We start from the raw sequence: 23,193 nt of genomic DNA on the forward strand, positions 1-23,193 counted from the left end.
CTCGGCCAACTTTCCCAGCTCCCACTGAGTGTCCATGACAATTTTCATGTCTTGAAATGTGTGGGTTTCTTCCAGGTGCTCTGGTTTCCTCCCACAGTCCAAGGATGTGAAGGTTAGGTCGATTGGCCATGCTACATTGTCCATAGTGTTCAGGGACGTGCAGACTAGGTGGGTTAGCCATGGTAAATGTGGGGTTATGAGGATGGGGGTGGGAGTGTCGGTCAATGTGCGATGCTTTTCAGAGGGTCACTTCATACCTGATGGGCTAAATGGCCAGTTTCTACACTGTAGGGATTCTATAATTCTAAGCACTGGTCTTGCAGACAATGTTTCAGGATAAGGGACAGCCATTTAGGACTGAGGTGAGCAGAAAGTTCTTCAGTCTGAACAGAATTCTCTACTTTAGTGTGGATGATCAGTCATTGAGTACATCAGGATTATGGTCAGTGAGCGAGTAGTTAGCTTATGGAATTCACTGCCTGGAAATGTGGTAGAGGCATGTTCAATTGAGGCATGCAAGTGGGCATTGGATTTTCGTATGGATGCTAATGATGTGTATGATGTGGGGGAAAGGCAGGGGATTAGCACTAGATAATAGATAGAGCAGGTGCAGGCACGATGGGCTGAATGGCCTCCTTCTGTACCATAATAATTCTGAATTCTTGGCCACTAAAGGGGTATGGGAAAAGTGTGAGGTGTTGTGACTGAGGTGCAAAATCAGCAATGATCTTGAAGGACGGTATGGCCTCAAAGGACTGTGTGGCCTACTGCAGCTCCTACATACGTTAAAGAAAGGACTTGTGCAGTGTAAGGGCTCTGGTGCTGCAGTGGCAGTGCCCCTCCCACTGGCTTTAGAGACCCAGGCCCACTTACAGCAGAGATGCTTAATTTGGAAAAAATAAAATACACATCCAGAGGCAGTGAACAAGTTCCATTTTTGAGTTAATTCGTCCATAAGCCAGAGCATAATACAGGACAATGTAAAATAGCCTTATAGAATCAGGGTCATACAGCACAGAAGCAGAACGTTTGGTCCAACCAGTCCATGCCAAACATAATCCCAAACTAAAGTAGTCACACCTGCCTGCTCCTGGCCTATACCCTTCCAAATCTTTCCTGTTTATGAACTTATCTCAGTGTCTTTTAAACATTTTAATTGTATCCACATCCACTACTTCCTCAGGATTTTCATTCCACTCAGGGTTTCATAAGTAGCTACAAAAAAAAAGAAAAAAAATGTTTAGGGTGGGACTGCAGCCTCACAGTGCCAGGGAGGGGTTCAATTCCAGCCTCGGGCGACTGTCTTTGTGGAGTTTGCACATTCTCCCTGTGTCTGTGTGGGTTTCCTCCCACAATCCAAAGATGTGCAGGTTAGGATGAATTGGTCATGCTAAGTTGTTCAGGGGTGTGTGGGTGAGGTGCGTTAGTCAGGGGAAAATGTAGGGTAATGGGTCAGGGTGGGATACTCTTCAGAGGGTCGGTGTGGACAAAAGGGCCTGTTTCCACAATGTACGAATTCTAATTCTAAAATTCACATGCGAACCATTCTCTGTGTAAAAAAAATTGCCCTCATGTCTTTTAAATCTCTCTCCTCTCACCTTAAGAAAGATCCCCTGGTCTTGAAATCTCCCATCATAAGGAAAAGACAACTCCCATTAACTCTATCTATACCCCTCATTATTTTATAAACTTCTATAAGGTCGCCTTACAACCTCCGATGCTCCAGTATGCCAGATTTTTAAAATTTACACCCCGGTGTGGGATCGGAATTGTCGGACATTTGTAAATCGGGGACTGCCTATACTGCAAAGAATGACCCTGGATCATGACTAAGAGTGGGCTAATTCCTGACAGGACATGTCACGCATAGAAAAGCAATTAACTCAACACATACTGGCAATTATTTCCCAAACCAACTGCCTTAGTAGTACACTAGGCACGGCGCCATTTTCCATCGAGTAAACCTATAAAAGTATTTAAGATACAATATAAAAGAAATCGAGTTTAGATTGATTCTCATCAAGAAAACAAACATCTCTTTTTACCTGGTCAGTCCAGTCCAGAGTTGTATGATTTTAAAATCTATGGCATTCACTCAATAACAAGAGTCAAATTTCCAGCTTCCCCTCGCTGCTGTGATTCTCAGAAGCCGCCTGCACTGACTGGAACCTCGGGAAGATCTGCTGCAGTCCCACACAATGTTAGAGATAGCCAAGGTCCACCTATGATATTCCAACACCTGATTTACAGGTATTTTCACATAGCCTTGCCCTTTTCCAGGAGTCTCTGCCACTCCCGGGCCTGGCAGATATGAAGCACAGGTAAATAATTAACTGAGAACTGCTCATCAGGAGCCAATCTGAGTGTTTTCTTGTTTATGGGGATATTTCAGAACAAAGGCTGCATACTTATGTAAGTCAACTATTGCCAATGAACCTGTAGCTTGGCAGGTGTGAGGGGTTATGGTGTGATGTATCTGAGCACATCATTGCAAAGGGAGCCAGTCATTCCCACATGGGAAAGTATCCCTGTGATTCAGAATTTTACAATGCAGAGGATGAGTTTAAAGTCCCCAGTGTTGTACACTTTTTTTCTGGGGATTTCACCATTGTAGAAGCAGACTGGCAAGTGGGAGACGGTCAGTGTAGAGCATTTAGTGAGAGACTGGAACCCGGGAAGAAGAAAGTGGAGATTGCTCCCTGGTTTCTACGAACAATGATGTTCAGGGTTATTCTTGGACAAGTCCCATACCTCATCCCAGTTAACCCCCCATAAAATGAAGCATGCAATGATTGGCCAGCCCCATCTCCTACAGCCAGAGGAGAAACCACTTGAACCTCATTTACGTAAACACCCCACCTACTGGAGGCCATTCATTCCATTATAGGAGTGGCTCATTTAGAATCCCTACTGTGTGGGGGTTCATCAAATCCACACTAATCCCCACCCCCTCCAAGACCCAACGCCCCCATCCCTATATTTCCCATAATCCACCTAGCCTATATCCAGAAGCTAAGGGCACTATGGCATGGCCAATCCATCTAACTTGAACATCTTTGGACTGTAGAAGGAAACCCTCACAGACATAAGGAGAATGTACATCTCCACTCAGTCATCCAAGGGTGGAATTGAACCCAGGTCCCTGGCACTGTGAGGCAGCCATGCCAACCACTGAGCCACCATTCCATCAGGTTAGCTCCACTTCCCAATTGTCCGTCCTCATAGAACTGCAATATTTTCCTTTCTAAGTATATGTTCCTTTGACTTGACACTGATTCAGAATTTTAAAAGTATTTTGGTCATTCAGAACGTGCGTATTGCAGAATAAGGGCAGAATGATTTCGGATTCATAAAGACAAAAGCAAGAAGGCCAAGTTTCACAATTTTTGTAGTTTAATCGCCATTGTAATGTAGGAAGTATGATGACCATTTTGTGCAATGCAAGGTCCCACAAACAACAATGTGAGAATAACCAAATGGTCTGCTTTAGTGATGTTGCTGGAGGGATAAATATTGGCGCAGTCCTGAGGGAGAACTCAAATAGTAGTAAAACACTGTGGATGCTGGAAATCTGAAACAAACACAAACAAATGTTGGAGAAACTCAGCTAGTCTGGAGGCATCTGTGGAGAAAGAAACAGTATTAATATTTTGAGCCCAGAATGATTCTCCTTCCTAAGGGAGAACTCCCCTGCTATTTTTTTTTTGTAATTATGCAGTGGAATCTTCCAGACCCATCGAGTGAGCAAACAATTAGCTTCTATTCCAAAAGGCAGCACTTCCAACACTGTAACATTCTGTCAGTCCTGCAGTGGAGTGTTGGCCTAGGTTTTATCTCTGGAATGGGACTTAAAACTAGACATCAGCAACTGAGCCACATGAGCCCCCTTTTGCAAAGGGATTACAAGAGAATGTCATGCATTAATATCCCTGGACTTGTGAATCTTACTGATTAAACTTTTTTAATGTCGCTGAGGTCTCCTAAGTAATGGACAGTAGGCATATCCTGGTTGATCAGTGCAGTTAAAACCTTGAAATGCAGTCATTTATCCTTTTACATACCAGCAGAGGGCAACCAAAGATCCTGAATTCTCTTCCCCATCCAGAGTCAACACATCTCCTGTTTGGGTTTTTCATTAGTCAGTTTATTTGAAAATGCGATTAGTTGTTTTGATTTGCGATTCAAAATTTTGATTTTGGAGTCTGTACTTCAAGTGAGAATTCCTGATGAACTTCATATCTACAGGTAGCACAACGGTTCAGTAGTTAGATTCTGGATTAGTGGTGCTGGAAGAGCACAGCAGTTCATGCAGCATCCAAGGAGCAGCTCTGAACTGCTGTGCTCTTGCAGCACCACTAATCCAGGTTCAGTAGTTAGCACTACTGCTTTACAGTACCTGAGACCCAGGTTTGATTCCACCCTGGGGTGACTGCATGGAGTATGCACATTCTACTCATGTCTACATGGGTTTCCTTCCACAGTCCAAAGAGGTGCAGGTTAGATGGATTAACTATGGGAAATCGTGACCAGAGATGTCTGGGTTAGCTCTGGGAAATGTGGGGTTGGGTTTGGATGGGGTGCTCTTCAGAGGGTCAGTGTGGATTCAATGGCCCAAGTGGCTTGCTTCCACTCTGTAGGGATTTTAATGTAGTACTTTATTTTCACTGTAAAATACACGTGACAATAAAACCATTCATACAAAAATCTTTTTCTTGAAATATGGGCACCTCGAGTAAGGCCAGAAATTACTGTCCATACTTCGTTGCTCTTGACACTGCTTTCTTGATGTGCGACAGTCTACGTACCAAAGGTGCTTCTGAAATACTGCTGGATGGGCAGTTCCAGGATTCTGATCCAGTGAACCATGAAGGAATGGCAATATATGTCCACATTAGTAGATTGGAAGGGAATTCTAGGAGTGCTAATTTCCTGCTGATTCTGTTGCTGTTTTTGACTTTACAAGTGGTTGAGGCTGGGTACTAGGGAGGTCCTGGCAAAGAAGACTTGGTGAATTGCTGAAGTACATCCTGCAGATTGAGCACATTGCAGCCACACTTACAGTTTAGTACTTGCACTGTATGAACTTGCTTTGCATGTAAAATCCAAAAATAATATAGATGGACAGGGATAATATATGCCTAGGGACATGATTACCTCCAAATCTCTCCAAGTATTGTCCACTTTCTGTCGACTGTTGAGAGACAGGGAGAGACAGTGCAGGAATAAAATACGTTGGTAATATCAAGCTGCAGCAATGAATTCCTTAATGTGACATATGGCAAAGCTAAAAAGTCTCAACTCTTCCAAAAAGTGTTGTGCTGCTGTTAATGGAAACCCTCTGGATCAGTCCAACAAGTCAAGCTGGATAATGGCAGGCAGCCATTCTCTGCTGGAGCGATTTCACACAATGAAAGATAATAACAGTCCCAACATCCAACTCAAGATATATGCCAGGCTTCTAATGAATGGAAAGAAACGAGGCATTTTATCCCTATGATTTAATGTTATTTTAACTTTGTCTTCCCAATATAAACTCATATTTAGTTCAACCGAAAATCTTTCTCTGAGTTCGGGACTTGGAATATTGAAGCCAAAGTAGGCCATTTATCCCATTTACCCTTCCATATCAAAACATATTGGAATATTTTTGCTACATTTTGCTCAAATAGTGACAGACCATGTACTCCCTCAAAAATTCATGGGTGATGCATTTTAAGATACTTCAATGAAGTGACAAGGGTCTTTACAAATGAAATCTTTTGTGGTTGGTTTGGCTGTCATCAGTATATCCCAACAATTAAAATTAACAACTCAGATGGTGAAACATATCATGTCCCTGCGTTGCTAGGTAGACTGCCTCACTTGCTTAACACAAGTCTTCCAAATCAAGCACTACCTAATACTAGGTTTTTCGCAGCAAGCAGTTGTCAGGAGGACAAAGGGAAGTGTTTCAAGGATGTTCCCTAAACCTCTCTGAAAAATGTGTAACACTACCAGCAATTCATGACAATGTATAGCCCAAGGTCACCCATACTGAAAAGAAGCATCCGCAAAGGAGCTCAACCATTTTAAGTATCACCAATAGAGGGAAGCCAAGCATAAGCAATGGAAGGAGCATAGGAAAACCCGCATCCCATTCACCCACCTCTTCAAACACAATTGCCCCATTTGTGGCCAAGTGTGCAGATCCAGCACTGACTGTTGATGCAGCATTGGATTCACAACTCCAGTCCCTCAATCTCAAGGGACTGTCTTAGAGAGATGGAAAAGTGCCTCATTTAACTTGGTACATCTCGAAGTAGAAGTCGGGCCCATTGGCTGCTCATTACGTCTGACACTATCAGATCTTCATCTAGAATACTGCATTCTCAGCGGCCAGATTGGGACAAGGACTAGGAGCTGCATACTGCTGTCCACCCAAATCTCACATGTGGAGATTTATGTTAGACACTGGGGGAGATTCAAAATGAGCAGGATGAATAAAGTGCCTTATGAAAAGCGCTCACAAAATCATTTTTTAAAAACCGAATGCCTCACAATACGTCTTTACGCCACACTTTAGGAAGGATACAATATCATTTGAGAGGTGGCAGTCAAGATTCGCAATGCTTCCAGTGATGAGAAACTTGAGTTTTATGAATTGATTGAACAAGTTGGATCTGTTTGCCGAGATTTGATAGAGTTATTCAAAACTATGAGAGGTCTGGACAGATTAAAGTGGTTGATTCAGCAGACTTGTGTGAATAAAAGCAAAATACAATGAATGTTGGAAATCTGAAATGAATTCAGAAAATATTGGAGAAACTCAGCTGGTCTGGCTACATCTGTGAAGAGAAATAGAATTATAACTCTGCTTAAGAACTGAAATTGGAAAAGACTTTTGTGTCTAGGTGCATAAATTATTGAAGATGACAGGGCATGTTGAGAGAATAACTAATAAAGCAAACAGTATCTTAGGCTGCATTAGGAGGGGCTTAGAGTTCAAGCACAAGGAAATTATGTTAAACTTGTACAAAACAATAGTTTGGCTTCAACTGGACTATTGCATCCAGTTCTGGGCATCACACTTCATGAAAAATGTGAAGACATTCAGGGAGGCTATGGAAAGACCCCCTGAAAAATTATTCTGGGGATAATAACTATCAGTTACTTGAAAGATGTTGAGACTGTTTACCTTGAAGAAAAGAAAGTTATGGGGAGTTTTGATAGAAGTATTCAAAATTATGTATATCTGAATGGAGGAGACAAGGAAAAGTTGCTCCCAGTAATGGAGGCTCAAGGCCAAGGGGGCATGAATTTAAGGTAAAAGAAACAATGGCCACATGGGAAGAAAAGCTCTCATGCAGTGACAGATTGGGATCTAGAATATATGGCCTGACATGACGAAGGCAGTTCAATCAAGGCATAAGTGGATTCTGGGTAATCCAAGATGGAGGACGGGAAAAATTTCTGACTGTAACAGGCTGCTCCTTTTTTGAGGAATTTTAGGTTGGAAGAAGCAAAACCGGCCTTTAGTAGAGTGATATGCTCTTTTTATCGAATGTGGGAGTTTAGGGAGAGTTTACGTGTTACTGAGGATTATATCTGCAATAAATGCCATTGGTTGCGAATCCTATCAGATCGAATGAATCGGTTGAAGAGACAGTTAGAGGCAATGAGGAATTTACAAGAGTAAGGAGGTGTGATGGATGGCAGTTATAGGAAGGGAGAAAATCACAGAAACAGTCATATAGATGGGTTAACTCCAGGAAAGGTCAGAGAGGTAGGCAGGTAGTGCAGGAGTCTGCTGTTGCTATCTCTATTTCAAACAAGTATGCTGTGATGGATTCTCAGGGGAATGTAGCAAGAACAGCCAGGTTTCTGGTATCAAGACTGGGTCTAATGAAATGAGGGGTATATTGGGTTCCAAGAGATCAATTGTGTTAGGGGACTCTCTAGTCCATGGCACAGACAGACGTTTCTGTGGCCAGCAGAAAAAAATCAGAATGGTGTGTTGCCTCGCTGGTGCCAGAATCAAGGATGTCTTAGAGAGGGTGCAGAAAGTTCTCAAGGGCGAGAGAGATCAGCAGGAAGTCATTGTACACATTGGAACCAATGACATAGGAAAGGAAAAGGTTGAGATTCTGAAATGAGAATATAGAGAGGCAGGAATTTAAAAAGGTCCTTGAGAGTATTAATATTTGGATTACTCCCGGTGCTATGAGCTAGTGAGGGTAGGAATAGGAGGATAGAGTAGATGAATGCATGGCTGAGGAGCTAATGTATGGGAAAAGGATTCACATTTTTGGATCATTGAAATCTCTTCTGGGGTAGATTAGATTAGATTAGATTAGATTACCTACAGTGTGGAAACAGGCCCTTCAGAGCAACAAGTCCAAACCGACCCTCCGAGATGTGACTTGTACAAGAAGGATGGATTGCACCTGAATTGGAAGGGGACAAATATACTGGCAGGGAGATTTGCTAGAGCTGCTCGGGAGGATTTAAACTATTAAGATGGTGGTGATGGTGGGGGTGGGGGTGGGGGGGTGGGGAACCCAGGGAGACTCTGAGGAAAGAGACCAATCTGAGGCTGGTACAGTTGAGAAAAGAAGCGACTCAAACAGTCAGAGCAGGCCAGGACAAAGCAGTGAACAAGGTAGGACTAATAAATTAAACTGCATTTATTTCAATGCAAGGGGCCTAACAGGGAAAGCAGATGAACTCAGGGCATGGTTAGGAACATAGGACTGGGAAATCATAGCAATTACAGAAACATGGCTCAGGGATGGACAGGACTGGCAGCTTAATGTTCCAGGATACAATGCTAAAGGAAGGAAAGAAAGGGAGGCAAGAGAGGAGGGGGAGTGGCATTTTTTACAGCTGTACTGAGGGAGGATATCCCTGGAAGTACATCCAGGGAAGTTATTTGGGTTGAACTGAGAAATAAGAAAGGGATGATCACCTTATTGGGATTGAATTATAGACCCCCTAATAGACAGAGGGAAATTGAGAAACAAATTTGTAAGGAAATCTCAGTTATCTGCAAGAATAATAGGGTGGCTATGGTAGGGAATTTTAACTTTCCAAACATTGACCGAGACTGCCATAGTATTAAGGGTTTAGATGGAATTTGTTAAGTGTGTACAAGAAAAGTTTCGAATTCAGTATGTGGATGTACCTACGAGAGAAGGTGAAAAACTTGACCTACTCAAGGGAAATAAGGCAGGGCAGGTGACTGAGGTGTCAGTGGGGGAGCACTTTGGGGCAGGACAGTGACCATAATTCTATTAGTTTTAAAATAGTGATGGAAAAGGATAGACCAGATCTAAAAGTTGAAGTACTAAATTGGAGGAAGGTCAGTTTTAATGGCTTTAGGCAAGAACTTTCAAAAGTTGATTGGGGGCAGATGTTTGCAGGTGAAGGGTCAGCTGGAAAATGGGAAGTTTTCAGAAATGATATAATGAGAGCCCAGAGACAGTATGTTCCTGTTAGGGTGAAAGGAAAGGCTGGTAGGTATAGGGAATGCTGTTTGGTTAAGATAAAGAAGGAAGCATATGTCAGGTATACATAAGATAGTTTGAATGAATCCTTAGAAGAGTATAAAGGCCATAGAAATATACTTAAAAGGGAAATCAGGAGGGCAAAAAGGAGACATGAGATAGCTTTGGCAAATAAAGTTAAGGAGAATCCAAAGGGTTTTTACAAGTACACTAAGGACAAAAGGGTAATTAGGGAGAGAATAGGACCCCTCAAAGATTAGCAAAGCAACCTTTGTTTGGAGCCGCAATAAATGGGGTAGATACTAAACAAGTATTTTGCATCAATGTTCACTGTTGAAAAGGACATGAAAGATATAGAATGTAAGGAAATAGATGGTGACATCTTTTAAAATATTCATTTTGCAGAGGAGGACATGCTGGATGTTTTGAAACACATAAAAGTGGATAAATCCCCAGAACCTGATCAGGTGTACCCTAGAACTCTGTGGGAAGCTAGAGAAGTGATTGCTGGGCCTCTTGCTGAGATATTTGTATCATCGATAGTCACAGGTGAGGTGCTGGAAGACTGGAGGTTGGTAAAGGTGGTGCCACTGTTTAAGTAGGGTGGTAAGGACAAGCCAGGGAACTATAGACCAGTGAGCCTGACGTTGGTGGTGGATAAGTTGTTGGAGGGAATCCTGAGGGACAGAATGTACATGTATTTGGAAAGGCAAGGACTGATTAGGGATAGTCAACACGGCATGGTGCGTGGGAGATCATGTCTCACAAACTTGATTCAAGTTTTTTGAACAAGTAACAAAGAGGATTGATGAGGGCAGAGTGGTGGATGTGATCTATATGGACTTCAGTAAGGCGTTCAACAAGGTTCCCCATGGGAGACTGGTTAGCAAGATTAGATCTCTTGGAATACAGGGAGAACTAGCCATTTGGATACAGAACTGGCTCAAAGGCAGAAGACAGAGGGTGGTGGAGGGTTGTTTTTCAGACTGGAGGCCTGCGACCAGTGGAGTGCCACAAGGATCGGTGCTGAGTCCACTACCTTTTGTCATTTATATAAATGATTTGGATGTATGCATAAGAGATATAGTTAGTAAGTTTGCAGATGACTCCAAAATTGGAGGTGTAGTCGACAGCAAAGAAGATGAATTCAGATTACAATGGGATTGATCAGATGGGCCAATGGGCTGGGAAATGACAGATGGAGTTTAAGTTAGATAAATGCAAGGTGCTGCAATTTGGGAAAGAAAATCTTAGCAGAACTTAAGCACTTAATGGTAAGGTCCTGGGGGTGTTGCTGAACAAAGAGACCTTGGAGTGCAGGTTCATAGCTCCTTGAAAGTGGAGTCACAGGGAGATAGGATAGTGAAGAAGGTGTTTGGTATGCTTTCCCTTACTGGTTAGAGTATTGAGTACAGGAGTTGGAAGCTCATGTTGCGGCTGTACAGGAAATTGGTTATGCCACTTTTGGAATATTGCATGCAATTCTGGTCTCCTTTCTATCAGAAGGATATAGTGAAACTTGAAAGGTTCAGAAAAGATTTCCAAGGATGTTGCCAAGGTTGGAGGATTTGAGTTATAGGGAGAGGTTAAATAGGCTGGGGCTGTTTTCCCTGGAGCATCAAAGGCTCAGGGTGTCCTTTCGAGGTTTAAAAAATCATGAGGGGCATGGATAGGATAAATAGATAAAGTCTCTTCCCTGGGGTGGGGGAGTCCAGAGGGAATAGGTTTAGGGTGAGAGGGGAAAAATATAAAAGAGACCGAAGGGGCATTTCTTTCACACAGAGGGCAGTACGTGTATGGAATGAGCTGCCAGAGGAAGTGGTGGAGGCTGGTACAACTGCAACATTTAAAAGGCATCTGGATAGGTATATGAACAGGAAGGGTTTGGAGGGATATGGGCCAGGTGATGGCAGGTAGGACTAGATTGGGTTGGCATGGGATATCTGGTCAGCATGGACAGGTTAGACCGAAAGGTCTGTTCTGTGCTGTACATCTCTATGACTCTATGCAAGGAAAAAGAAAATGTGCAAAGTTACAAGGAGAAGGCAGCAAGTGATATTCTGTAAACCTGTCCTTCAGAGAACTATCACAGACAGGATGGGTTGAATGGCCTCCTTCTGTGCTGGAACCATTCTGTGAATCCTGAGTGAGATGATGAATCAGGAATGGTGGTTAAACTGAGGTTTCGCGGAGAGGAGAAGATAAAATACTGCTGGAAATCTGAAACGGAAATAGAAATCACTGAAGCTATTCAGCAGGTCAGGCCACATGCTCTGAGAAAATCCTCTTTCTTCAGAAGGAAAATATTTTTGATCAACGAGGGACTTATGCATTATGGGACAGGCATGGTAGTAAAGTTAAATCAACAACCAAATCAGATCAGAAAAAATAGCAGGACAGGCTTGAGAGACTGAGTGGCCTACTCCTGCTCCACCTTTAATCATAGACTTCCTTCACTGCCAACATGTCCTCGTAGCATCTACTCTTAGTTTGAGACTATCCGTTCAGCTGCAGGTGCTGTTTCTCTCCTGTTGCCCTTCTCTAACGTTTCCCGCTCACTTGAGACCAGGACTCAGAAATTGCCCAGTTTCTCTCCTATCTCCCCTCTCTCCCTCTTTCACTCTCTCTCTCTCCACACTCATCATGCCCACGAAACCAACCTCGATTCTGTCCCACTAACCACCCAACTGCCCTCCAGGCCCCGAAGGCCCTGAGGAGAACTCCCTACACTCACCACCCACCCCATGGTGTCCTGCCTAATATTTACCACAAAAATCAGATTCGATTTTTCTATTACCAATTGTTTTTGGGATGTGGGCATCACCAGTAATATACTGCTCAATCCTAATTGCCTACAAGAAGGTGTTGGTGAGCTGTCTTCTTGAGTTGCTGCAGTCCATGTGCTGTGACTGGGAAGGGTGTTCCAGGATGCTAACAAGCAACAGCGAAAGCATGGTCACACTGTACCAAGTCAGATAAAGGCAAAATACAGCAGATGCTGGAAATATGGAGCAAACACAAATAACACTGGAGAAGGCCCGTAGGTCTGGCATCATCTTTGAAGAGAGAAACAGAGTTAATGTTGCGCATTTGATGTCACCCTTCTTCAGGACTTTTTCTGAAAAAGAGGGATACCAAACTGGGAATGTTAATGCTACTCCTCAGTCCACAGATGCTGCCAGACCTGCTAAGTTTCTCCAGCATTCTCTGGGTCTCTTCCAAGTCCTGACAGCTTGTGGCTTGAAGGAAAATTTGCAGATCTTCCTACCAAAGAGCTTTTGAAACTACAGACAGTTGTGAACACAGCCCAGTCCATCAGACAAACTGGGGTCCATCCATTGACTTCAGTCATACTTCCTGCTTCTTCAGGGAAGCAACCGACATAACCAAAGACCCCTTGCCACCCCAGTTGTACTCTTCTGTTGGGCAGGAGATATAAAAGTTTGAATACTTTTACGTAAAGATACAAGAATTACTTCTTCCCAACTGTTATTAGACTTATGAATGGATCTCTTGAATTTTAATGTTGATCTCACTCTTTGCGCACTTTCTCTGCAGCTGTAACTTTGTATTCTTTGCTTTGTTCCATCACCCTAATGCACTTTGTGTGGTACCACCTGCTTGTAAATAAAACACAGATAAAACTTTTCCCCGTACCTAGGTACATGTTACAACATGGGTTACTCTTTGGAGGGTCGGTGTGGACTTGTTGGGCCGAAGGGCCTGTTTCCACACTGTAGGAAATCTAATCTAATCTAAATCTAATCTAAAACTTTTCACTGTACCTAGGTACATGTTACAATCACAGGTCAAATTAAATCAAATCAGGTGGTGGCCTGGTCATGTCTCTGCTTCCCTTATTCAACAAAGTGAGAGTGCTTGCATGTTTTTTTTTGGGGGGGTGATCTGTGACACCTTTTGTGTGAGAGGGGATTGCAAATACTGTTGTCCCTGTGCATGAACAATTGTGAATGTTTTAAAATGGTGAAAATTGAGTGGGCTGCCTTGTGTTGGGTGGAGTTGAGCTTCCCCCATCCCTTGGTCCCAATAGATTAGATTCCCTACAGTGTGGAAACAGGCCCTTTGACCCAACCAGTTCACACCAACCGTCCGAAGAGTAACCCACCCAGACCCATTTTCCTCTGACTAATGCACCTAGCACTATGGGCAACTTAGCATGGCCAATTCACCTGACCTGCACATCTTTGGACTGTGGGAGGAAACTGGAGCACCCGGAGGAAACCCACGCTGACACGGGGAGAATGTGCAAACTCCACACAGGCAGTCGCCCAAGGCTGGAAACAAACCTGGGACCCCAGTGCTGTGAGGCAGCAGAGCTAACCACTGAGCCACCACTCATGTTGTTTATGGGAGCTTCCTGTGCCAATCCTACACCGCAAATGTGACTGCAAAAAGTTAACTTCACAATATTTTTGTGAATCACTTTGGCAGGCGCCATCACAAGTGGAAATATTTTCTTTTTTTCTGCTTTAACGAGAAGGAGCACATTTAATGGCCTGGTCTGCTGTCCTGAAGGCAGCGGCTATGCAATTAAGAGGGAGCCTCTCACTCCCAGCCGAGCTAAAGAAAAACCATCTCACACGGGGGCACATTGTCATTAGTGCAGCTCTTGATAATGTCCAGCAGGGGACAGCTTTTTCTCAACCATCTTTGTATTTGACATTCATCTCTCCCCTCTTCAGACCGGAAAAGGGCTTCTTTCTGTCTCTCTCTCTCTCTCTGTATGTTAATTGTGGAGCAGGAATGGAGAGGGCAAACGACCCCGGAGATGCTTAGGCTGTTCCATCCTATCGGGACCTGAACAGGGAGCACGGGAAGGGACTGTGTGCAGTGTCCCTGCGCTCTGTCGAGACAGAGCAAAAGAGGTGAATTATTCCTGCATTATTCTGGGCGGTTTTCCTGCAGTTATTGCCGGGGCTTGTGAGCTGTCTTGGGTAGGTGTGGGAATGAGAAGGGGGTGAAGACTGGGGAAAGCCGCGAGGAATTCCCTTTTCCATTCTGGGAATCTCGGTGTCCGCAGTGAGCTGCAGGTGGACTGGCGCTTGCCTGGATTTGATACACATTTGTTTAATTGTGTAGTGCGAGGGGGCAGGGAGATAATGCAGATTTTTCTGGCTCTCGGTTGGCGAGTTTAGCTCACTGTCGGTTTTCGGGGGGGTGGGGGACTGCATTTAGTATTTGTGTGTGGGGGTGGTGGGTTGTAATTGAATTAGGTGAGGCTTTTTTTTTGCCCAAGGTGTTCTGATTTAGGTTACAGTCTTATTTTGATGGAGATATGAGTGTGAGACAGAACATGAAAGGGTTGCTTTCTTAACGCCGAGAGCCTGTCCCTATCAATCGTCAGTTTCAATGACAATTTCAGGGATTGGACGCTGTGTTTAACTGAAGTGGGAGGAAGGGGCTGTTTATTCATGGAGTATGGCAACATCTCTTTTTGAAATAAAAGAGGGAAAAAAAAAGTAATTTTAGATTATTGGCAAAGGGTAGGGAACATGGGAGGTTTAAGCAGTGAGCTGTGACCTGGAATGTACGCTTGAAGTAGTGGAAGCAGATTTGATCGTGAATTTCACACTCGGAAGGGTCTGGTTACGAGGGGGTGTTGTAGGACTGTGGAAAAATGGGGAAGGCAGAAGTGAATTAATAAGTTGCTCGGTCAAAGTACTGATGGACTTAATGAACTGCACTGGAGACTAAGGTCATGATTTATTGGATTGCAGGGGTACCTGTGCTCCTGTATATAGTTTCCTAATTAACCTGTTTAGAGATGTTATTACACACCTCTGGAATAGGTGGGACATGAATCCAGGTCTCCTAGTCCAGAAATAGGGTCATTTCTGCAGTAGCTCCCACTGCTTTGAAGATTCAAGCAGCCGCCTCAGAGGACCAGCAGTCACACCTTTGCAAAGTCTTCAAAAATCTGGTGGTGCAGTGGTAATGTCACCACATGAAAAGGTACAGTTGCTATAGTCCATTCTCTCACTGTAGAGAGATAACTGGATAACCTTTTAACTTGTGAGTCACTGCACCTCCGGTGAGGTTGAGATGGGAATGGGACCAACAGTGTTTTGTTTAGATAGATTAGATTACTTAGTGTGGAAACAGACCCTTCAGCCCAACAAGTCCACACCGACCCTCCGAAGAGCAATCCACCCAGACCCATTTCCCTACACTTACCCCTTCACCTAACACTACGGGCAATTTAGCATGGCCAATTCACCTAACCTGCTCTGGAGAGGAAACCGGAGCACCCGGAGGAAACCCATGCTTTGCTCTCTGCTCCACTTTGCGGATCAGCCATTCAGCCAATTAAGCTAACCAACTCCAACTAGTAATCCACATGCTCAGAATAATAATCTGGGGACATGGATTCAAATGTCATTTAGGTAATTGGTGGCATTTAAATTCAATAAATAAATGTGAAATTGAATGAGAGTTTACTGATCATCACTGAAACTATCAATTGTTATGAAACTCACCTGGTTCCCTAATGTTCTTCAGGGAGTGAAATCTGCTGCCCTTGGTCTGGCCTACATGTGACTCCAGACCCATAGCAATTTAGTTGACTCCTAACTACCCTCTGCTGTTCAAAAACAGCTAAGCCTGACATCAGAAAAGCAGGAAACACTTCGGTGGTCAACGCATGGCGGTTACGTTGAGATACCAGAGGGAGCGCACAACCTGCAAGCAGCCCCCCACCCTACCCAACCACTTCAAGCATCACCTTCCATATAAATTGTATTTATCTGTCAGCTCAGAACCCATTGAACCAGAGTGGGAGCAAGTCACCCTCTCCCAAGGAAGTTTGTCCGGGAAGAGGTTGTAATGAGTGATTTGATGGAAGAAACCAAAGTCTGGTGATGACAAGAAGCAGAATTGTGGAGAAAAAGATTTGAAGAAGTCCCCAGTAGGTTAAGGAGCTGCACAGCTTTGAGATCCTGAAGGACAATGAATTAGATAGGAATGTCTCGACTTTAATATGACAGGCCATATCTGTAACCATACTTACCAGGATGTGCAGTTTGACAAAGAAGTGTATATTATTTTTGATTAACCTCATTATCACAGAATCAAACTGTTTCAAAATACCTGATGCTGTGAAGCTGATGTGACTTCCTGCGATGGTATGTAGTTGGTGCAAGTGAACTACAACTTGCAAATGTTATTGTAATTGGGCTTCAATCAAGAAAGAACATTGGGAGGAATATGAGAGGTGCTGCTGATTTGTTAACGCCTGTTTTGCACAGAGCCATAGTTTATACGTAGAGACCATTTGCAGAAAAGTTTCTGGTCGGCAAATGCATCAACATCTTTCTGTTGGTAATGCTCCATCACCACATGGAATTGAATGGTTACAGAAGGGGAGACATTTTGACCCTTTGAGTTCACCTCAGCTCAATTTAGCTACTTCCACTCTTCAATGCTTTACCCATGTCCTCACTAATATTTTCTCTTCAGGTGCCTTCACTGCTCATTACATCACAACACTTTTCCACATGCCAACTTCAGTTGTTTTGCCAGTCCATAAAACACAAGACCATTAGGATGGCATGGTGGCTCAGTGGTTAGCACTGCTGCCTCACAGTGCCAGAGACCTGGATTTAATTCCACCCTTGGGTAACTGTTTGTTTGTGTGGGGTTTGCACATTCTCCCCGTGTCTATGTAGGTTTCCTCCCGGGTGCTCTGGTTTCCTCTCAGAGATCAAAAATGTGCAGGTTAGATGGATTGGCCATGCGTAATTGGCCATGGTGTCCAGGCATGTGCAGGATATGTGGGTTAGCCATGGGAAATGAGGGGTTACTGGGATTGGGTGTCAGGGTAGGATGCTCTTCAGAGGGTCAGTGTGGACTCAATGGGTCGAATGGCCTGCTGTAGGAATTTCATGCGTCGCTGTTTACATAGGAGCAGAAGTGTACTGTTTAGCCCCTCAAGTCTGTGCCACCATTCAATAAGATCATGGCTGGACTGATTCTCGACTCCACTTTCTTTTCTTTCTCCACAACCTTTTGGATTTTCTTACCAGATTAAACATGTCTGTCTCAGTCTTGAACATAGTTGATGATTAGTCTTTGCAGGATTCTGTGGTAAAGAATTCTACAGATTCCCTATCCACTGAGAGAAGGAATTGCTCCACATCTCTGTCTGAGATCTGCAACCTGTTATTCTGTGATTTTGCCCTCCTGGTCCCAAAAAGGGAAATGATGTTTTGGCATTTTCCCTGTCAAGTCCCCTGGAATCTTGTGTGTTTCAATCAGGTCACCTCTCAGTCTTCTCTTAATAGAGTTACATCTGTGCAACCTGGTGAACTGGTCAAGAACCAATGGAAACAGTTCTCTCTCTTCTGTGAAGACCCATCTTGGTTTTGATCACCTCAAATCTTTCCTTTACCTTCTCAAAGAGAAAAGTCCTAGTTTTTCCAGTTAAAGTAACGTTTGTGACACACAAATACCAGACAATGATCATCTCCAACATGACAGAATCTAACCGTTGTCCCTTGACATTCAATGGCGTTACATTACTAAATCCCCCACAATCAACATCTTGGAATTTACCATTGACCAGAAACTCAATTGGACTAGCTACGTAAATGCAATAGCTACAAGAGCAGGTCACAAGCTAGGTATCCTGCAGTGAGTAACTCCCTTCCTGAGACCCCAAAGCCTGTTCACCATCTACGAGGTACATCAGAAGTGTGATGGAATAGTCCACGTTTGCCTGGATGAGTGCAGCTCCAACAACACTCAAGAAGTTTGACACCATCCAGGACAAGACCGCCTGCTTAATTGGCACCACATCCACAAATATTGACTCTGGCCACCACTGACATCCAAAAACAGCAGGGTGTGCCATCTATAAGATGCCCTGCAGGAATTAACAAGATAGTAGGAAACCTTCCAAAACCATAACCAGTTTTCATTTAGAAAGACAAGGGCAGCAGATACATGTAAACACCACCACCTGCAAGTTCTCTTTCAAGGCACTCACCATCCTGACTTGGAAATATATCAGCTTTCCTTCAGTGTCACTGGGTCAAAATCCTGGAACTCCCTCCCAAACAATACGTGAGAGTCCACCTAAAGCCCAAGGATGGACTGCAGTGGTTCAAGAAAGCAGTTCATCACCATCTTTGGAAGGGTGAAAAATGCTGGCCCAGCCAGCAATGCCCCCATCCCATGAATGAATAGAAGAAAATCCATTCACATGACTGAAACCTCTCCTCTTAAAGCCATATTCATTAACCTTTGCATACTCTCTGAAGCTAGTTCCTCAGGGATAGATTGAGATGAGTATCAGCAGTCTTCAGACAGCATTTGAGAAAGCAAACCAACTTCTCTGTTCTCTTCAGTTGCTCAACTTGACAAATCAACATTTAGAAAGAAAATAGTTTCTGCTAATGGTTTCATACAGTACAAAAGGTCATGTAATTGTGTGGAACATCCTGGCTAGAGAAAATATTCATATTCACAGTTGAGGTCATGTTTATATTCGGTTTTCTGAATTGTTGTTCATTGTTCAATTTGTGGTGGAGTCACAGTCTGTTTATGAATGATGTGAAGTTGGTCATTCTGATCAAGTTTGATAATATATCCCACTAAGACATAATGTATTGTGCTGCCTAGGAACATGGAAAATTCATGGTAGTGAAGGAGGCCTTTCTGCCCAACATGTCTCTACTGGCTGTTAAAAGAGAGTTCTACCTAACCCCCACATTCTAGCCTTTGGTTTATAAGCTACAATTCTTGGCACTTTGAGTGCATATCAAAGCTGTTTCTGAACTTGATGAGGGTTGCTGTCTCTACTGCCCTTTCGGATAGAGGGTTCCAAACCCCTATGACCCCGAGAGGTAAAGCAAAACTTTCAAGTCCCCTCTTTTCTTTATGCCAACTAATTTGCACTTGGCTATTGACCCTCCACTTAACATAATAGGTCCTTACTCTGTTATATCTAGGCTTCTCCATAAATTAGATATGTCAGGAGGCAATGGCCAAGTGGTATTATCACTGGATTGTTAATCCAGACACCAGGTAATGCTGTGGGAACCTGGGTTCCAAACCTGTCATGGAAGATGGTGGAATTTGAATTCAATAAATATCTGGAATTAAGAATCTAATGGTAACCATACAACATTGTTGGAAAGACCCATCTGGTTCACTAATGTTCTTCAGGGAAGGAAATCTATCCTTACGTGGTCTGGCCAACATGTGACTCCAGACCCAAATCAATCTGGTTGACTCTTAACTGCGCTCTGGGCGATTAGAGATGGACAATGAATGCTGGTTTAGCCAGAGATGTCCTTACCCTGTGAATGAATTAAAACAAAAAAACCCATTAGCCTCCTATGCACTAAAGGAGATAGTCCGAGTCTGTCTCATGTTTTATTTATAAGTAAAGTTCTTTAGCCCCAAAAGCATTCTGGCAAATGTCGCAGAAATGATGGAATTGTACTATTTATCTGTACATGTTACACACTTAAGAGTGAGCATATGTGCTGCAGTTAATCTTGTAGACCATGCAAGATAAGGAAAAATGGTCTATGTAATGCTCAGGAATACTCTCAGTCCTGAAAAGGTGATCCTCATTGTTAGTGTAATTCTATAATGGTTTAGTTGGGTAACCCAGTGATTAGCTGATTTGCAAAGGAAGATCCTGGGTTTGAATCTTCAGTTGTGTCCTGTCCACTGTTGAGGCAGCTGAGATGTGCAAGTGGGTCTCCCTTTAACCTCTGGCCAAAGAAAGAATGAAATCAAGCAACAAGATTTCCACTCCTGATCATTGTCTGGAAGCTGTGTGTATTGGTTCAAAACATGTTGAGCTTAGTTTTTTCTGCTTTTCTGAATGAAGAGGGTACCAATAGTCCACTGTCCAAGTTTGGCCAGTTAGTTGGAGCCAGAGGAGGTAGAACTGGAACCTAGCAAGATCTACTTCATCTGGGCAGATGGGGAGAAGCAAACAAAGAGTGTTTCTTTAAAATGATCGTGTATAGGTAACGATATATTTTAAAATCTGTATACATGGTGACAAATAATTAACTGTGAGGCTGAATTGGTGTGTTGGTTTTGTCCTTGATTTGCCTCCCCTTCCCCCCCCCCCCCCCCAAAAGATGTGCTTCCAAAGCACACACTTTTATACCATTACCCAGACTGTCACGTCCTACCACCTTAGCCCAACTGTCTCTGTTCATCTGTTCCTGAAACCTGAATGCCTTTGTTACATGTGGTCTTAATTGTTCCCACACAACACTGGATGACCCCCACCCCCCATTTTCTACCATCCATAAACTTGAACTCATCCATACCTCTGCAGTTCAATCCCATCTCAAGTCATGTCATTAGAATCCTTAGTGTGGAAAGAGGCCATCCAGCCCATCGAGTCTGCACTGACCCTCTGAAGAGCATCACAAACTATCCCTGTAATCCCTGCATTTCCCATAGCCAATCCGCCTAGCCTGCACATCTTTGAACTGTGTGGGGAAACCGGAGCACCTGAAGGAAGCCCATAGAGATATGGGGAGAACATGCAAACTCCACACAGACACTCACCCAAGATTGGAATTGAACCCAGGTCCTTTGTGCTGTGAGGCAGCAGTGCTAACCATTGAGCCACTGTGCTGCCCATTGCCACTATATTTGTTGGCGTATGTTAGCTACTGATCTGACAACACCTTAGTTTTAAAATTCTGATCCTCATTTTCAAATCCCTTCACAGCCTCATCCTTCTATATCTCTGTAATCCTTTCTAACCCTATAAACCTTTGAGGTCTCCCACTTCTAAGGTCTTTGATCATCTCCCAATATCACCACTCCACTACTGTCACCATACCTTCAACTCTCAAAGCCAGATGCTTTCCCTCAGAATTTGCTGCTCACTTTTCTTCATTTTTCAGTTGTTCCTTTAAACCTACTTTATTAACTCCTGGGATGTGGGTGTTGCTGGCTGGTCAGCATTTATTCCCTGTCCCTAGTTGCCCTTCAGAAGGTAGTGGTGAGCTGCCTCTTTGAGTTTCTGCCGACCCGTAATGTTAGGGGATTCAAGTGAAGGAATGGTGATATATTTCCAACTAAGGATGTTGTGTGGTTTGGATGGTATATTGCAGATGGTAGTGTTCCAAATTACCTGCTGCTCTTGTCCTTCAAGGTGGAAGTGATTGTGGGTTTGGAAGATAATGTCTAAGGCTGTTTGGCAAATTTCTTCAGTACAGACTGCTGCTAATAAGCATTGGTGATGGAGAGAGTGTATGTTTGTGAATGTGGTGCTGATCAGGTGGCTGCTGTTCTGGATTGTGTCAAGTTTCCTGAATGTTGGAATTACACTTATTCAGACAAGTGGAGAGTATTCCATTACACATCTGACTTGTGCCATTTTAATTATAAAATGAGTTGGACCGAAGGGTCTGTTTCCGTGCTGTACATTTCTATATAGCTGGTGGACAGGCTTTGGGGAGTCAGGAGGTGAATCACGTGCTGCAGTATTCCTAGTCTCTGACCTGCACTTGTAGCCATTGTATTTATATGGTAAGTTCAGCTGAATTTCTGGTCAATGGTAAAGCCCATGATATTGTCAGTGGGGGATTTGGAGAAAGAGTTCCCTGATTGGGGCTGTTAATCTAGTTTAATCATGGAGGCCTGGCTGACAGATAAGAACATGATTGTCAGGGGTTCAGTTCACTCAGAGAGCTGGATCAGTGTCAAGGACTCTCTGCATGTAAATAAAGGGTGACTTGGTGGGATACCAGCCTCTGTGGATTTATTTTAGTAACTCTATTGCATATCAAAGGGTGGTACTTAGATCGTTGCCTGGCTTTTTTGTGGCATGAATGTTACTTGCCTCTTGTCAGCCCAAGCCTGAATATTGTCTAGGTCTTATTGCCTTTCTACGTGGACTGCTTCAGTATCTTAGAAGTGATGAATAGCGGTGTATAATGTGCAAACATCAGCAAACATCACCACTTAGGATGGAGGGAAGGTCATTGGAGCAACTGAAGATGATTGGGTATAGGACACTACCCTGAGGAACTCCTACAGAGATATTCTGGAGCCGAGATGACTGACCTCCGCTAACCACAATCATCTTGTGGGCTAGGTATGTCTCCAACCACTGGAGAGTTTGGCTCTTGATTTCTATTGATTCCAGTTTTGCTAGGGCTCCTTGATGCCACACTTGGTCAAACACGGCCTTGACATCGAGGGCTGTCGCTCTCCCCTCACTTTTGGAATTCAGCTCTGTTGTCTATGTTTGAACCAAAGCTGTAATAAGGTCAGAAGCTGAGTGACCCTAGTGGAACCTAAACTAAGTGTCAGTGAGCAGGTTATTGCTAAGCAGATGCTGTACTGTTGATGACTCCTACAATCGGTTTACTGATGATTGAGAGTAGATTGGGGCGGTAATTGGCCTGTTTGGATTTGCCCTCCTTTTTGTGTACAGGACATACCTGGGGTTTTTCCACATTGTTGGGTAAATGCCAGTGTTGTAGCTGTATTGTAACAGTAGTGCTGCAGCAAGATCTGGCGCACATGTCTTCTGTATTATTGCTGGAATGTTGAAAGGGCCTGTAACCTTTGCAGTATCAGCCATTTCTTGATATCTTATCTGATGAATAGAATTGGCTGAAGACTGGCCTCCATAATGCAAGGGACCACTGAAGAAGGCTGAAATGGATCTTCCATATGGTACTCCTGGCTGAAGATTGCTATG

The 23,193-nt window shown here is 43.6% G+C and overlaps 2 protein-coding genes across 5 annotated transcripts in view; one reads left to right on the forward strand and one right to left on the reverse strand.

The window, feature by feature from the left end:
* The window catches only part of eps8l3b (EPS8 signaling adaptor L3b), a 77,708-nt gene extending 75,468 nt beyond the window's left edge, over nt 1-2,240 (reverse strand). For both annotated transcript variants that reach the window (XM_043716449.2, XM_087973472.1), the window contains exon 1: nt 2,046-2,240. The gene's annotated coding sequence lies outside the window, so the exon portion shown is untranslated. The remainder of the gene's footprint in view (nt 1-2,045) is intronic.
* pik3c2b (phosphatidylinositol-4-phosphate 3-kinase, catalytic subunit type 2 beta) overlaps nt 1-23,193 on the forward strand; it is a 190,271-nt gene that overhangs the window by 4,781 nt on the left and 162,297 nt on the right. The window contains exon 1 of one of the 3 annotated variants that reach the window (XM_043716443.2): nt 14,197-14,368. The exons of the other annotated variants lie outside the window; for them this stretch is intronic. The gene's annotated coding sequence lies outside the window, so the exon portion shown is untranslated. Of the gene's footprint in view, nt 1-14,196; nt 14,369-23,193 lie in introns of those variants that run through there. 3 annotated transcript variants of the gene reach the window in all.

The sequence above is a fragment of the Chiloscyllium plagiosum genome, unplaced genomic scaffold (genome assembly GCF_037043375.1).
Source record: "Chiloscyllium plagiosum isolate Xiang-an unplaced genomic scaffold, Cpla_swu_hap1 HiC_scaffold_26, whole genome shotgun sequence".
NCBI lineage: Eukaryota > Metazoa > Chordata > Chondrichthyes > Orectolobiformes > Hemiscylliidae > Chiloscyllium > Chiloscyllium plagiosum.